Genomic DNA, 14,387 nt, shown 5'->3' on the forward strand with positions numbered 1-14,387 from the left:
TGGTGAGAGCAAGGGACTTGTAGGTGAGTTCAACAAGGTCGGTCAGTGAAGAATAAGTCACACGGAAAAAAGCCTAGAGGCAATTGCCTGAAATGCTTATACGCAAATGGGAAACCAGAACGGTGGGAGAGAGCAAGCAGAGGACAGTGAGGAGTCAACATAACATAACAAGTTAGGAGAGAGGTGAGCAGTAAATACGATGCAACAGTGGCTGAGGAGTCAGCACAGCAGTATAAAGAGGCAAATGACATGAAGAGGTTGATGGGAAAGCGAGAAGACTGTGGTGGTGGTGTCTTGTATTTATATCTCAACAGCACAGGTATTATTTCCTGTGATGTGTACGGAGAAGAAGTCATGCACTTTGGAGATGCTAGTGAGGGAAAAGCATTAGAGCTTTGTTAAAAGGTGAAGGAGTTCTTTTAGAAATTTAAGAATCTGAGACTACAGTTCAATGGATCAAAAATCTATAAACACAGAAAGATCTATTAAACATTAGAAATTATGTGGAATGGAAGCAGCAATCTCTATTTCCCATCTTATATTCAAATAGCTGTTGAGCAGTTATTTAGTGTGTGGTCTTCAACGTTTTCTTAATCACTTCCGATATTGCAAAGTGTGAAGAGCAAAATAGCACTGTGGAGTTTTTTGTTGTTTTTTCTTTTTGGGGTGGGGGGTTCCTTAGGTAGAATAAAAGTTGTGAAACAAAGCTGGTCCCCCTTAGCATGATAGAATTCATCATTTGGGGGAAATTTCTGCCTGTACAAAACAACCTCCATTAGCCATTTGTGACTTTGAAAATTTCCCATGCTTCAGGCCTCATCTTGATCAGAACTTCTGTTTTCCTGACTGAATGAGAACTGCTCACTCAACAAGCTTACAACCCTGCAAAGAAATCTTATCAGTGGACACTATGCCCAGACCATTCTCTCTGAAAAATTAGGACTAGAACATAAATCTTGCAGTGGAAAGGCAACAGGCTCACCTGTCTGATGCTTTCCAGTTGCTGTAGAGAATAGGAATGCTCCATGCTGAAAACTGCCTTGTTGATTCTCAATTTACAAAACTTTTCTATTGCATTGTTGTATTTAATTATCACCACCTACTTGATAATGGACTGAAGCAGCCTGAATGTGGCATACCATCTGTTTAGATGATTCAGTCAGGTAAGATAGCTACAGGAAAGCAATAGATGGAAAAAGGCAGTGTGCAGCAGTAGAAGCATTGTACTTCCTTCAATAACAATTACTATTTGTAATTAAGAAGGAATCCAAATGAAATCATTCACTGTGCAACATTGTTAGATGCTTCCCACAATAGAAATGACAGCAATGGAGAAATTTATTTAGTCAGAGAGAAGACTAACCTGGCAATGCATTAGACAACTGTGAGGCCAGTTGCTTTTTTCACTTTATGTTCTCTACTTTATATCCTTTGCAACCCACTTGGGCTCATCCAAAATTCCCCATAATGTCACTGGGAATAACTGCAAGAAAAAGGATTGTGGAATCTGGCTCTTAAGGCAAGTGTCTTAAATGTATGTCTGCAGCGCAGCAACGGTAACTTCAACAGACTTGCTTGAACTAGCTTTAAGTTTGGTAAGCATCACTGGGACAGAGCAGAGCTCTCTTCAGGCTGTCCACTGCTGCTATCCCAGCAACTTGGTAAATATGTAGGCAGCCTGCCAGCAGCAAGCTCAGTTACTGCTAGTAATCCTCAAGCAAGCCAGTTATAAAGTGAACTTCACAAGATCTACCACATCGTGAGAGCTCCTCTGAGCCGTTTATAAACCTGCCGTTATAAATGCAGTGACTTGCAGAAGATCTCACAAGATCTGAGTTCAGCAGGTTCTGCGCCCTTTCACACATGTCCGGCAACTTGATTCCGACCTTAAAGCTCTTATCAAATGTTTAATGAGAAACTGTGACTTGCACAGTGTGAAATCTGCTTTAAAAACACATGCAAAATGGGCTTCCCCCACTATAATGGAGCACGCTCAGGACGACTGGCCCATGGGCTCTACAGGAGCTGCTACATAGAAGAGCCATAGAAGAGCTACATAGAAGTGCTTCTGAAAGTGCAGTTCTTCTGTGAAATTACAGTTCTTTTGCTTCAAAGCAAATACCTGGGTGTGTGTATCTACTGGAAAGTTGCTGTGTTCACTTGAGTTAACCAGCTTCCACTTTTCACCCTAGTGGTTAGCAAAGTTCTCCCTGCCTGTATTTCCGCATCTCACTGAGGCAGAGCTCTTGGGGATCTTCTGGAGAAAGGTACTATTTGCCAAGTGTCTGGGGGTACCTTTTCATGGTTTGTGTTTTTTTCTTTTTCTTTCTTTCCTTTTAATGCATGGATGTGATTTTACTGGTCGAATGCTCTTGTTTCCCTGTCTGCAAACCTGCTGGAACACATGGGGCTATTCTGGGATAACCAAGAGGAGAATTTGGCTCTGGGTTTCAACCATGTCAGAACCAGAAGGTGAGCTTACAAACCATAATGAAAGAAAAGTTCTGCATTTCCCTAAAGATGCACTGAAAAAAATCACTGTGTAAGAGTTAAAGAAGCTTCAGGTATACGCCGATCATCTCAAGTGTACTCAGATATTGTCCTAGTTTGTGAAGCACATAGCAGTCACACCTGCAGAGCTGCTCAGAGGAAAAGAGTAGTTGCAATTAACTTCCCAGGTACTGTCTTGTCATTTCTGCTCTAAAAGAAACTCAACTTAGTACAGTATTGGAGACTCTACATTGCTATGCAGGATAAAGTTTTAGTAGGTAAAAGACAATTTGTGTTCCAAAGAGCTTACATTAGAAGGTCCTGATCTTGCGAATGCTTACATGCTTGCTTAACTTTGTGTCCCTGAATTGTCCCTTTTAGTGACAATGAGATTACTCATATGCATAAAGGCAGCCGCATGCCTGAATTTTTGTAAGATGAGAGCACAGATGAAGATAGGCTATGAGAAAGGAAGTATTATTATCCTCATCTTGCAGATGAGGAACCAAGGCACAAGGAAGATGAGATCCTGATCCTCCACAGCGTGTATGCGCTCAGTTGTTAAGCGTATGAGTAATTTCCTTCAAGTCCTCGGGGCCCTCCGGGCAGAAGCGTAAGGCCTGGATTTCACTCACTGACACTGCGTGACCGCGACTAAGTTACTTCAGTTCTGGTCCCGCGGCGCTAAGCTCACGTGCCTGAGCGGGCAGGACACGGCGGGCACGGCCGGGCTGACCCTTCTGCCCGAGCGCCGAGGCCGCGCAGGTGGTGCCGGGGCAAGCGCAGCCCGCGCCAGCCCAGCGCCGCGGTGAGGGGCAGCGGGTGCCGCAGGTGAGGCGGCGGCCGGGGAGCGGGGCGGCGGCTGCGCGGGCGCGGAGCGGGCAGGGGGGGCGGCGGGGGAGGGACCGAGCGCGGAGCTGCCGTCCGCCCGCGGGGCCGCGCCGCCACATGGAGCGGCGCCGCGCCCGGAGAGCGGCCGCCCGCCCGCCCCGGCCCCGCCACCGGCGCAGCAGGTACCGCGGGCGGGCGGGCACCTGCCGGGGCCCCCGGGGGGCGGCGGGGTGGGCTGGGGGCCGCGCCGGCGGGCTCAGCTCCGAGCGGGAAGTTAGCGGGAGCCCCGCGGGCAGGTTTCCCTCCCTTTTTCCTCTCCCCCCCCCCCCCGCATTTAAATGATGTTCTGCAATTTTTATAAAATTATAAAGGAGCTCTAGACGCTTTGGAGCGTTCCCTTAAAATTCCGGAGCCGGGCGCGGAGGCGGCCGAGGAGAAGCGCTCCCCGCCGCCGGGGCGGGCAGGGCACGCTGCCGGCCGCCCCGCGGTGCCTCGGCCCCGCCGGAGCCGCGGCGCGCCGTGCCCGTGGGTTGCGGGCGGAGGGCACCGAGGTGATGGGCGCTTGCTAAATGAGCAGCCTGCCCGCGTTTGAGGGGAGCGGGGTCGCTGGAGAGCTCGCTGGCCCCCAAAAGCGGCGGCGCCAGAAGTTTACTGCCCTGGGATGCTGCCTGTCACAGCCGGGGTTTTCCTTCCGCGCCGCAAAGTTATCCGCGCTGCGGAGCGGCTGTTGGGCTCGGTAGCCGCTCTTAAAGAAGATGTGTGTAGTTAGAAGCTGCGTGCGTGAAGGAGCGGCTTCCCACCGCAGCACTTGATTCTCGGGAAACTTTTAATTCTGCGCCTCGAGAAACTCGGTCGCTGCTTGGATTACTGTGCTGCCTGGGTCTAGAAGGTACGGTAACACTGCCAGACACTGCGCGAAGCATCCTGCTTTCCAGGTTTTTTTTAAAGTTAGCATCATGGTAATACTCAGTCAGTACCAATTTGCAGCTTATGATGGCAAATTATCTCAAAAAAGTGGTGTTTTGTGGTACATAAGAATCTTTAGACCAGTATAGCCACTGCTTTCAGAAAGTGGTGGAAAAGTGTGTTAAATGGTGATTCTTTTTTTCTCACGCAGAGTCTGCTTAAATGTGTAAATGTAAGTGGCATTTTCAAAGGGGTCAAAAATTAGAGCTTCCTAAGTAGCTATTTCTTGTCAACAGCGGGATGCCACAAGGTTACGTCCACATGCATCTACTGTCCAGCAGTCAAAAACATATATATATAAAAATCAAGAACAGATACATTGCTTATTTCATGCTTCCATCTTTACTAAAGATAGTCCTAAACGCTACCATTTGCTAAGCCTTAGCTAAGTAATTTACTTTTGAAATTAAAAGCTGTAATGCATTGTAAGGGCCAAATCCTTTAAAAGACACACTCTATTAGCTTCAATTGACTGCTCACATCAATTGTTACTCATATGCACCCTTTAGCACCAATAGTATGGCTGTCTTTTAAATATTATAAATGAGCATTGAAATGAGCATTGAAGATGAAAAACCATTTGAATATATTGCATTTAGAAATAAATACTAAAAATCCTTCCAAATACTCTGAAAGACTTGATATGAATCAACTAAACAGGGGAATGCTGCAACCAGCTTGCTGCACTGCTTTTGCCTTGCTCTTGAATTGCATGGTTTAAGGGACTCAGGGTCTTAGTGAAATACAAGAACTAAGGATAGAGTAGCTTTATTATGTGAAAATGTAGTTGCCTCTGATTTTTGCAAGCAATTTTTTTTAACTTTAGTTAACTTTATTTTTTCTTAATCTTCTCCCTCTTTTCTAATGAGGGAAGTACTAAGACAAAAAGTAAGAATGGATGTTTATGTTGCCCTGCTAAGGCCCAGTATTCCTGTTCATGGGTTAACCTGACAGTTGCACACAGTCATTCCATATTGTGTGCCTTTTCCAAAAGCTGCTGTTTCTCCTGTGCGGGAGCTTCTTTCTAATATTGACATGCTTTGCTTTGCTTTTAACTCATCAATTTTTGTTTTAAAACTAAATAAAAAATACACAATAAACTGCTTAGGCTCCTAAGTATGCCCTTCCCCCCTTTCTCTCCCCCCCCCCCCCCCCCGCCAAAAAGACACCTCAATCCAGAACAAAGCTCTTTCAAGTTTTTGTTTCATGGATATATGCCTTATTGCTGTATCAAAGCCTTTGACACTGCTGCATAGGGACATTAGAAACAAAGTGTATACTATGTGCGAGACCCAAAACTCTTAAAATGATAGTTTTCTGTAGTAGAACTGGGTGGGGGAAGTGTCCAAAATGCTGCAGAACTCTGCACTTTCCCTGGTTCTCGTCTCTGTGATCCCAGACTCACATCCAGCATTAAAGGTTTTCTCAGAAATATTAATATTGGTGATTATCCATGTGTTCTCTCTCTCTTTTTTTTTTAAGAATAAGCATTTAATTAAGATTTCCCTTTAGAGAAAACTAGCTGAAACCCAGTATTTGATATATTTTTAAGTCTAACAAAATAAGAAGTAAATATGATAACCCTTGAGATGAAGTAGTTTAAGATAAAAAGCCAAGGAGAAGGCAAGCTCACACCCTGAGTGAGAAGGTGACCATACTGAAGTCAATGAAGTCCTATACTTGTCCCCTCAGGAGATGGCATTTCAAACCTAATTCATTGAGATCGGCAGCAATAGTCTACTTTCTGGGTGTAACTTCCAGAGGAAGCGACAGACAGGCAGCGACATAATGTGGAATCGCCGTAACTGTACTCGTTCAGTCAGCACAGACTGGTGGACCCCGTTAGATCACTAATCTGCCTGGCCCAATATAATGATGCGAAGATACCGTATAGGACTTGGGTGGCTTCAGTAGGATGCTTGCCTCTTTGCCCTTTGTGCCCACAGGCACTGGAGAAGCTTAAATGCTGATCCTGTGTGCACCATTTATCCCAGCTAGACAGCTCTACTTTTGGCTACCTATTTCCAAGGAAGCAAAGTGAGTTATGGCGTTTTGAGGAGGTCACCTACACAAGAGTTGCCATAGAGTGAGAGGCAAGCTTGTCATACACCTGTGGCTTTCCACCTTGGCTCGCCTTGGGAATACTCCGGTTGGATGTTTCACTGCAGGAGCATGAATGATCACATTTGTCATTTGTGTTACATGCAGTATACAATAAAAATGCAATAGTCTCCATCTCGGTGTTACTGTAGCAGTTTTCCTTTCCCTTGTGGACACTAACACCAAAAAACTGGTTTGCTTGCCGCTTCCACTGCATAGCTTTGCAGAAATGTAAGTGGAGAATCAATCCACAGAGTTTTACAACAATGCAAAGCTTATTTCTCATCATTAAAATTGGGTAACTCCAAATTGAAGCCAAAAATATTTCCAGACATATTTCATTTGAGCTTAGGTATTTCTTACACTAACAGCACAATCTTACAGAAAACAAGGAAATGGTTCTAGTTCCTATTTAAGAAACAGAAAAAAAGGAACGACATAATGAGTTGTATGCTATTCTGGCAGATCACTTTTGGCAACTTTTTTTTTAAAAAAAGTCAAGAGGATATCAAAAGTCATGGATCACAGCCTAATTGTGTGGCTCTTTGTCAGGAAAAACTTCCACTGAAGACTTGTGGGATTTTTTTTCCCCTTATATTTTATGTGCAGAAAGAGCTAGGTCCACAGTGAATTTTATTGTTTTACAGTCAGGGTTCACATATGTAGTTGATTACATTTTGACCAGTCATTACTTTCTACTATTATTAAAAGTAATAGAATTAGACCAAATTAAGATAATGTAATAAAATGTAGTGTAGTAATAACAAGATCTTTAGAAAACGTTTTCATCTTCATGTGTGTAAAGAGGGATATACTGCTGACATGGTAATAGACTCCTATGGAATTCCCCTTTCAAGCTAGTGACAAACCCCACTTTTCTAGGAAGTATAAAATCATACAGAAGAAAGGTTTAGGAGCAATTTTTCTTCTCAGAACCCTTTCCAAAAAAGAAAAGGGAGCGGAGGAGGCTGCACTACTGGACAGACACCATTGGGGTAAATGCATTTGCTAGAAGTACTTAGAAGAACACCAGGAATATTTTGTGTCAATTGAAAAGTGGAAGATAAGGACTCTTGTCAATTTTTATGGGAGTGTGATTCCTTGGGAAGTGGTTTTTAAATGCCTGCATCTCAGTGCACAAGTTAAAAAAACAAAAGATTTGCTCCTCATCTATATTTTTTTCTTTAATCCAAAGATTGCTTTCCTGCTGGAGAGGAACAGCATTTAGAGACAGGAGTGAATTTCATCCGAGGCAGGATAGGCAGCCTAGATCTTGTCAGTTTTATGGTGATTTTTAAACAGGAGGCAACTTTTGAATACCTTCTGCTTATCCCAAGTTTGTCTCCCTAGTGACTCTCCAGCAAAACTGACTTCAACCAGGAAATTCCCTGCTTCCAAGGTCAACTACAGTTTGTTGTCCCTACGTCTGTAATCCATACGTAAGCATAACGACAGCTTGGACTTGACAAGCACTTTGTTTGCTCCCTAAATTTAAGCAGAATTATTTTACCCCCAGGGTTTACGTTGTGATGCAACTTTATGAAAAACCCAACAACGTCAACCCTTTTCCTTTAAGACACACCTTACTTAATGCTCCCAGTTCATGAACAAGAAGAGATTTTCCTCTACTGAGCAGGTCGCTGCCAACACAGTGCAGTGACTGCAGAGGTAGGTCCTAGTCCTGAAAATATGTGTGCGTGTTCTTAACGTTATTTGCACCGTTGGGAATTCATGCGGATGGGGCAGTGCAGGACTGCGACCTGCCTGGCACACTCGTGCTTCTAGTATAAATGCCTCAAAAGGCTGTTTCGACTGCGTTTTTTGGAGGGCAATCACACTGAAGTTGTCCTATTTTTTAAGCAATGGAAGGTGTCCTCTTCTTCAGCTTATTTTGAAGTACATTTCATATGGAAGAGTTAAATTTTTCTTCTAATCCCAGTTATTCTAGATTTCTCAGTAAAAGAGAAACTTGCTCGGTATGGTAGGTCTGATTCCCTGCTGCATTTGCTGCGTTTTTCCACCTGTGTCAACTCAGTGAGAACAGTGGAGCAACTGCAATATAAAGCTGGAATTGCCAGTAGTAGATTGGGTACAAAATATTGGCAAACGCAGAGTGAGTTAACTGAAGCAAGTAGTATGGAGGGACTTGCTAATTCATTTCAATTATAGTAATTTTAGGAGTTATTTTTAGCTTTATTTATCAACCATCACCCCCCTACACACACAGATCCTTAATATGTTTGTTTAGGCTCATAATGTCCTTTAATAATCCGTAACAGCTTGAACATTTAGAAGAGAAATTAGGAAGCGATTCTGTGATTGTGAAACAGTTATTGAAAACTACTATAATTTGGACACGTCAAATAAGCTACTGATATATTGTTGGGATACTTGGAAATAAAACTTCTAGCCATGAAGAGATCCATTTATGTTTTTTCTATGGCATATTTAGATATGCTGCGCTAAAGACATCCTGTGCTTTTAAATCTTATATATCTGGATACAAATAGTACAGTTTTGCCTCTGCCGCTTGCCTTCTCTTGAGTGAGAGCTCTGAAAGAATAACCAAGAGCTGCGTTTGGTCGCTTGCGAATGTGCTCCGTTCTTAGATTGAGTGCCTTAATTTACACACCTCATCTTTTTTTAGTCAGTTTATTTATATGATGGAAATGTGTGCATTTTCTTTGTCATAGTGATTTTATTTCTCTTTTCTGCTTGATTTTTAGTAACAAAAGGTGACAGAGTTTAATGAGTTAATAAAAAGTGGCCTTGATTAGGAAAATTGCCTTCATATTTTTCTGATATTGTGCAAGCAATTTTTAATGACCCTGGTTGCAATTCAGAAACTTGAAGAAAGAACCCTTTTCCTATTTGCAAGGATATCAAGACCAGTAATTTGCACACAAAGTTAATAAAAACGGATTTTTTTTATTATCTCCCCTAACTGGGAATAGTTACATAAATATAGCTCAAATACAGTAGGGTATTAGTAAAGGTACATATGGAAAATACCCATGTGCATGCAAGATACACTTTTTATCATTTGTCAGTGCTTTCACAAAGAATTCCCAAAGAACTGAGAATTATGTAGGATCTTTGAGACAACTTTTTTTACACCCTCACAATTGTTCACTAACAGGGAAATTAATTTTACATGTGCCAGACATAAATGTTTCAAATCTTCACTGTTAGCAGAGTTCTTTTCTTAATCTTGTGTGTTGAATTACAGTTCTTCCTTCATTTTGCAGACAGGAGCTCTCCATTGAAATTTGACAGTATGCTCATAATTGTATTGTCAGTTCATATAGCTAACCAGAATTTACACTAGGCAGGAATAGAGAAATGACTGAATAAACTAAATATCTTCCTAGACTTTGTAGAAAATGCTGAATATGGAATTAGTGGAGAGTGAGAAGGAGGGGAAGAAAGGGAGAGAAATTGATCCTCTTAAGTTTAACCTTTTTTGTTTTTTTAATGCAGCAGTCTTTTAAAAGACCTGGAGGGTTTGGGGTTTTTTTTAACAGAAATGGAAGGACATTGAAGTGCTTACTATGACACTCAGTTTTTAGTTTTCAGAGAGGACTACCTCTCATCTTCATAGTTGTTATTTACATTGAGCAGTGTGATGAGGCGGAAATTAAAAATAGAATTAAAATGGTTCTAAAGTGGAGTCATTCACAGAGATTGTGAAGTCTAGCATATTAAATTACAATAATAAAGCTAATTATCAGCTGCTTGCTGAGATATTGAACACTTTTAATTAAAACTAGTTTGTAGGATTCTAGCAATTTTCTTCAAGTATTTCCACCAGTTGTGCAATACACACTACCTTTTACCCATACTTAACAGCCTTCCTGTTTTGTGCTCATTCATATGTAGCGTATTCATATGTGAAGGTAAAAGTCAATTTAAAAAAGTTAGATTATGTCCTTTTTAAGATTAAAGTATAGGTTAAATATTTGACAAGGGGTTTCTTTATTCATCCTTTCTCTTGGTTGTTGGCTCAAACCCATCAACTTCAGTAGATGTGAGGGGCTCAGTTCCACTATGTAGGTCGAGACCCTCTGATACGATTAGAAATGCAGCTGTATCATAGTTTTGCAGGTAGGTGCAACTTCTGACCCCCCCAGAAAAGGAAAAGAAAAGTAAAAAAGAATGACACAGCATACATATCACTCCTCCCCTGCTGTTAATGTGCAAATTCTGCTTTCAGATATGTTAAGTGTTGTCGATGTTCAATTTTATCTTTTTTTTTTTCAGACTGCTTTCTCTCTCTCTCTCTCTTTTTTTTTTTTAAACTTCTTTGTATGTCTTGGGTGGCTGAATCTAGGACCCATCTTAGGCTCTTTGCTTCAGTTTAGGTTGTGCAGTGGTTTGGGGCTTTCTGTTTTTTGGTTGTTGGTCTGGATTTTTGTTTGCTAAAGCTCTAGTCCATCTGCTTAGGAGCCAGTGAGATATGACAAGACCACAAAACCGAGACGTGCTCTCACAGAAGTGCTCAATTAGGGCCAGCTGCTCCGACGACCTGTGTGAGTGGTCCCCTTTCCTGCTGTGGGGTGGTTTGCACAAGTGGGGGTTGCAAAATCAGCCTTCGCCCCGTGGCGGCTGTGGAAGCAAGGGTGGGTTTCGCCTGCATGTTTGCTTTATTGCAGTTAACCCAAACTAGCGCCACGGCAGAACGCACGTCCCACTCTCATTCTGTATTTTCAAAAGCACCTGCAGAACCCATATCCCTTGTAGAAAGTCCTTCTCACCCCCCTCCAAACTTTTTGAAAACTCTTTTTTTTTTTTCTCTAATGCTTCATGCAGAAGTGTGTGTGACCCCGGAGGGGTCTACTCAAGACAGTAGTGTTCCTGCAGGGACCTTGCCGCTTACCCAGCGAGCCGCACCTACAGTCAGGAAACACGCAGCTGGAGGTGGTGTACATTTACATGCTCCTTGCAGCACCAAAACTACAGCTATATATAGCTGCAAGGCCAGCTCTGAGTTTAGGTGTGCTGGTCTAAGTCCAAAGTAACTCCACAAATGTCAAATGTCAAAACTTTTGATTGTATTTCCATACCGTAAGTGAGGTCCCCATGTGTTTTGTGTGAAGCACACGTGTTGTCCCAGAGAAGTTGGTAGCTGCATAGCTAGGGGGGGAAAAAAAGAAGAAAAAAGTTAGTCTTTGGCATTGGATTAGGTCATTGTATTGGGTTATGTCAATGGCCCTGTCCTGCTATCTTCTAATATCCTAAACTCCCACTGTTTTCAGTGGGAGCAGGTTTGTGGCAGGACTGACATGCTTATACATTTGTTTGAATTGCTAAAACACTGTATAAATGCTAAGCATTTGTTTTCTTGACAAGGAGGTTTACTTTTGAATTTGCATTGTAAAACAGGAGATGAAATAATAAACCAAGACCTGCAAAGAATTAATTTGCTGTATTCTGAAGGATTAGAAAATCTTGACCTTGCAATGACTTCTTCCTCTTTACACCCAGAATCCTAAAAGGTCCCAGATTCACTTCTGGTTGTAACATACAGCAGATTTAAACTGAGTAGTGCTTCAGTGATTCATGGGGCCTATTTCAATATATTCTTAAGACATAGCACAAGTTGTATTGTAGAGTTGCGAGGAGGGAAATTAATCACATGTAAATTTTCTTAGGGCTCGGGATGGCAAACTGGACAAACTCTGAATATTTAAATCCAGCCTTTCTGTGTGGGCATGGTCAGTTAGGTTTTTCTTTATTTAAAACAAAATCGACACAGCCTTTCAGGTTTAGTGTGTGCTTACTATTACTTAGCTCAGGATCTCAAGATTGCAACATTTGATTCTTTACAAAGCATTATAGTAGCTTCCTCTGCAAGCTGATATTTGAATTGTGAAGAAGAAAACATACAGGTTTAAGTTCTATTTCTGAAAAGCCTTGGAGAAGTAGTTTTACATATTTTAAAGGAAACACTGTAGATACTTCAATAGGAGCCAAACTTTGAAGTTATTTGGTGTCCTCAACAGAAAAAAGGTCTGTATCATGCTCATCCCTTTCCTGCCATAAACGAGAGCTATACATACTGAGCATTTGACAGTAAGATTGCTTTGGTCAGCTGCCCACCCAGCTCTTGAGTTCTGACTTTGGGCTCTGAGGCTTGAAAAGAAAAAGGCCTAAATTACCAGCTAACATAAATAGATACACCTGCATTGAAGACAGTGAAGCCATGCACACTTATGCTAGTGGTAAGTTTGACCCTGTAGATAAAACTGACAATGAAAATCTGCAAAACATGTTTTTCCTTGCCAAAACTGATGCTTATTTAGGGTGTCCTGTCATAAGCATTTCCAATTAAGTACTTTTAGACAGATCCTGGCAAAGAACTATTAATTTACATAACTGATATCAAGTAGATACTTTGGTGTAAATGCTGACGTGTACATAGGGCTCACTCTTGCTTTCATTCAAGTCAGTGACAAAGCTTCTAGTGATCCCAGAGCAGAGGGGAAAGGGAGGCAAAAGCAGGTCATAGTTTCCCATTCAGAAACCTACCATCCCACACTCGGATTGGTAAATTGTACTTTTAGCGCTTAAAGCAAAATTTAGTCCAAAGCATATTGTGCCTCAGTCTGATCTGAAAACCCTTTTAACAGTTGTGGAGGCAAAAACAACACTGTTGTCGTAGCAGCACCGGGGGCCTGTCATGTATTCTTTGCTGGCTTAGAACCTACCCTGAAGGTAGCTGGGATTTCACTGGCATTTACCAGAAAGCATAGAGTAATATGGCATTATGGTAGAATTTTCCTCGGGGGGGGGGGGGGGGAGTTCTAAACACTTAGGATGTTTTCTATTATTATTATCTTTTTAATCAAAGTTGTCAGCGCTTGTGGATCTTAATGTGTGCTTAGGAACCATACTTAATTGTTCTATGTAATCTTGAGGAGGGGAAGAAAATCTTCCCCTCCGACCCCATGCCTCACCTTTCCACTGGCTCTGTTTTTCATTTTTCATCCCTTGGAAATGGATCAGCTTTGCTGAATGTCCTAAAATCACCTAATTCAAGGATAAACTGTAAAGAAGTCTCTTTGAGAACTGAGGGCATCTCTTTTAGGACAGGCAGTCATCCTCGCACAAAGCAAGCCAGGGAGAATTGCATTAAATGATAATAAGAGTCTGTACTCCAGTTTACCTCCCCACTTAAGAAATGGGAATTGTTCGCAAACGGGGTTTTGTCTGCTGGCAGCAAAAAGCAGGAAGGAGTACTAGTTAGAAGTGTGCTGCTTAAGTTGCAGAAATGCTGAATGTAAGTCTTGTTATACCAAAGGCAGGTAAATTCAGGAATACTAAAAGAGAACCTTGGCTTTTAAGTATCCTTTTCTGCAAAAAAATGACAAACCCTGTGGATTCCCTGAAGAAGAAATACTCTCCTTTGCCACCTCCTCCACCCGTTGTCCCTTCCATTCTTGCTGAAGCCCTAGGAATAACAAAAGGGCAGGATGCAACAGGAATAAAATGTCCTTTGCGTATGGGATTTCCTTCTTGTGTATATTTTCTTGAGATGCTTTCTTTGGTTGGCTGAGATTCCCTGTACTCTGTGGAAAAATGTGTATTAGTCAACTGATCAGTAGTAGCCAGGTGACCCTCTGAGACGGTAATAGATGCACAGGCATGACTTTTTCTGCCTTTGTGTTCAGTCAGACTTGCAGGAGAAATAAGGGACTATACCGAGCACTTGTACCATACCACCTGCCATACATACGCTGCATTTCCAGTAACTGAACAGGCTGCCATTATAGGAAGGTGCTGGGTTTTCCCTCCTGCAAGAGAGGCTGCATTACCCACCGACTTCTTTATTAAAAGTGGACCTACTGAAAGCTCTTCAGTCCCATAGGAGCTGATGCAAATTGTTGGGTGGTAGGAGGCTTTTTGCATGGCTGCAATCATTTCTGAGAATTACATATAAATGTTAAACAAATTGCTTTGTCTGAGATTAAAGTTTAAGATGAGAATAAAACAAAATAGAT

At 42.1% G+C, this 14,387-nt stretch overlaps 1 protein-coding gene across 5 annotated transcripts in view; it reads left to right on the plus strand.

Annotated features, from left to right (window-relative positions):
* The first annotated feature begins 3,953 nt into the window (after positions 1-3,953).
* IKZF1 (IKAROS family zinc finger 1) overlaps positions 3,954-14,387 on the plus strand; it is a 71,761-nt gene continuing 61,327 nt past the window's right edge. For 2 of the 5 annotated variants that reach the window (XM_026102318.2, XM_026102319.2), the window contains exon 1: positions 3,954-4,210. The gene's annotated coding sequence lies outside the window, so the exon portion shown is untranslated. The remainder of the gene's footprint in view (positions 4,211-14,387) is intronic. The other 3 variants (XM_026102313.2, XM_026102317.2, XM_026102316.2) reach the window with 2 other exon arrangements.

The sequence above is a fragment of the Dromaius novaehollandiae genome, chromosome 2 (assembly GCF_036370855.1).
Source record: "Dromaius novaehollandiae isolate bDroNov1 chromosome 2, bDroNov1.hap1, whole genome shotgun sequence".
Taxonomy (NCBI): Eukaryota; Metazoa; Chordata; class Aves; order Casuariiformes; family Dromaiidae; genus Dromaius; species Dromaius novaehollandiae.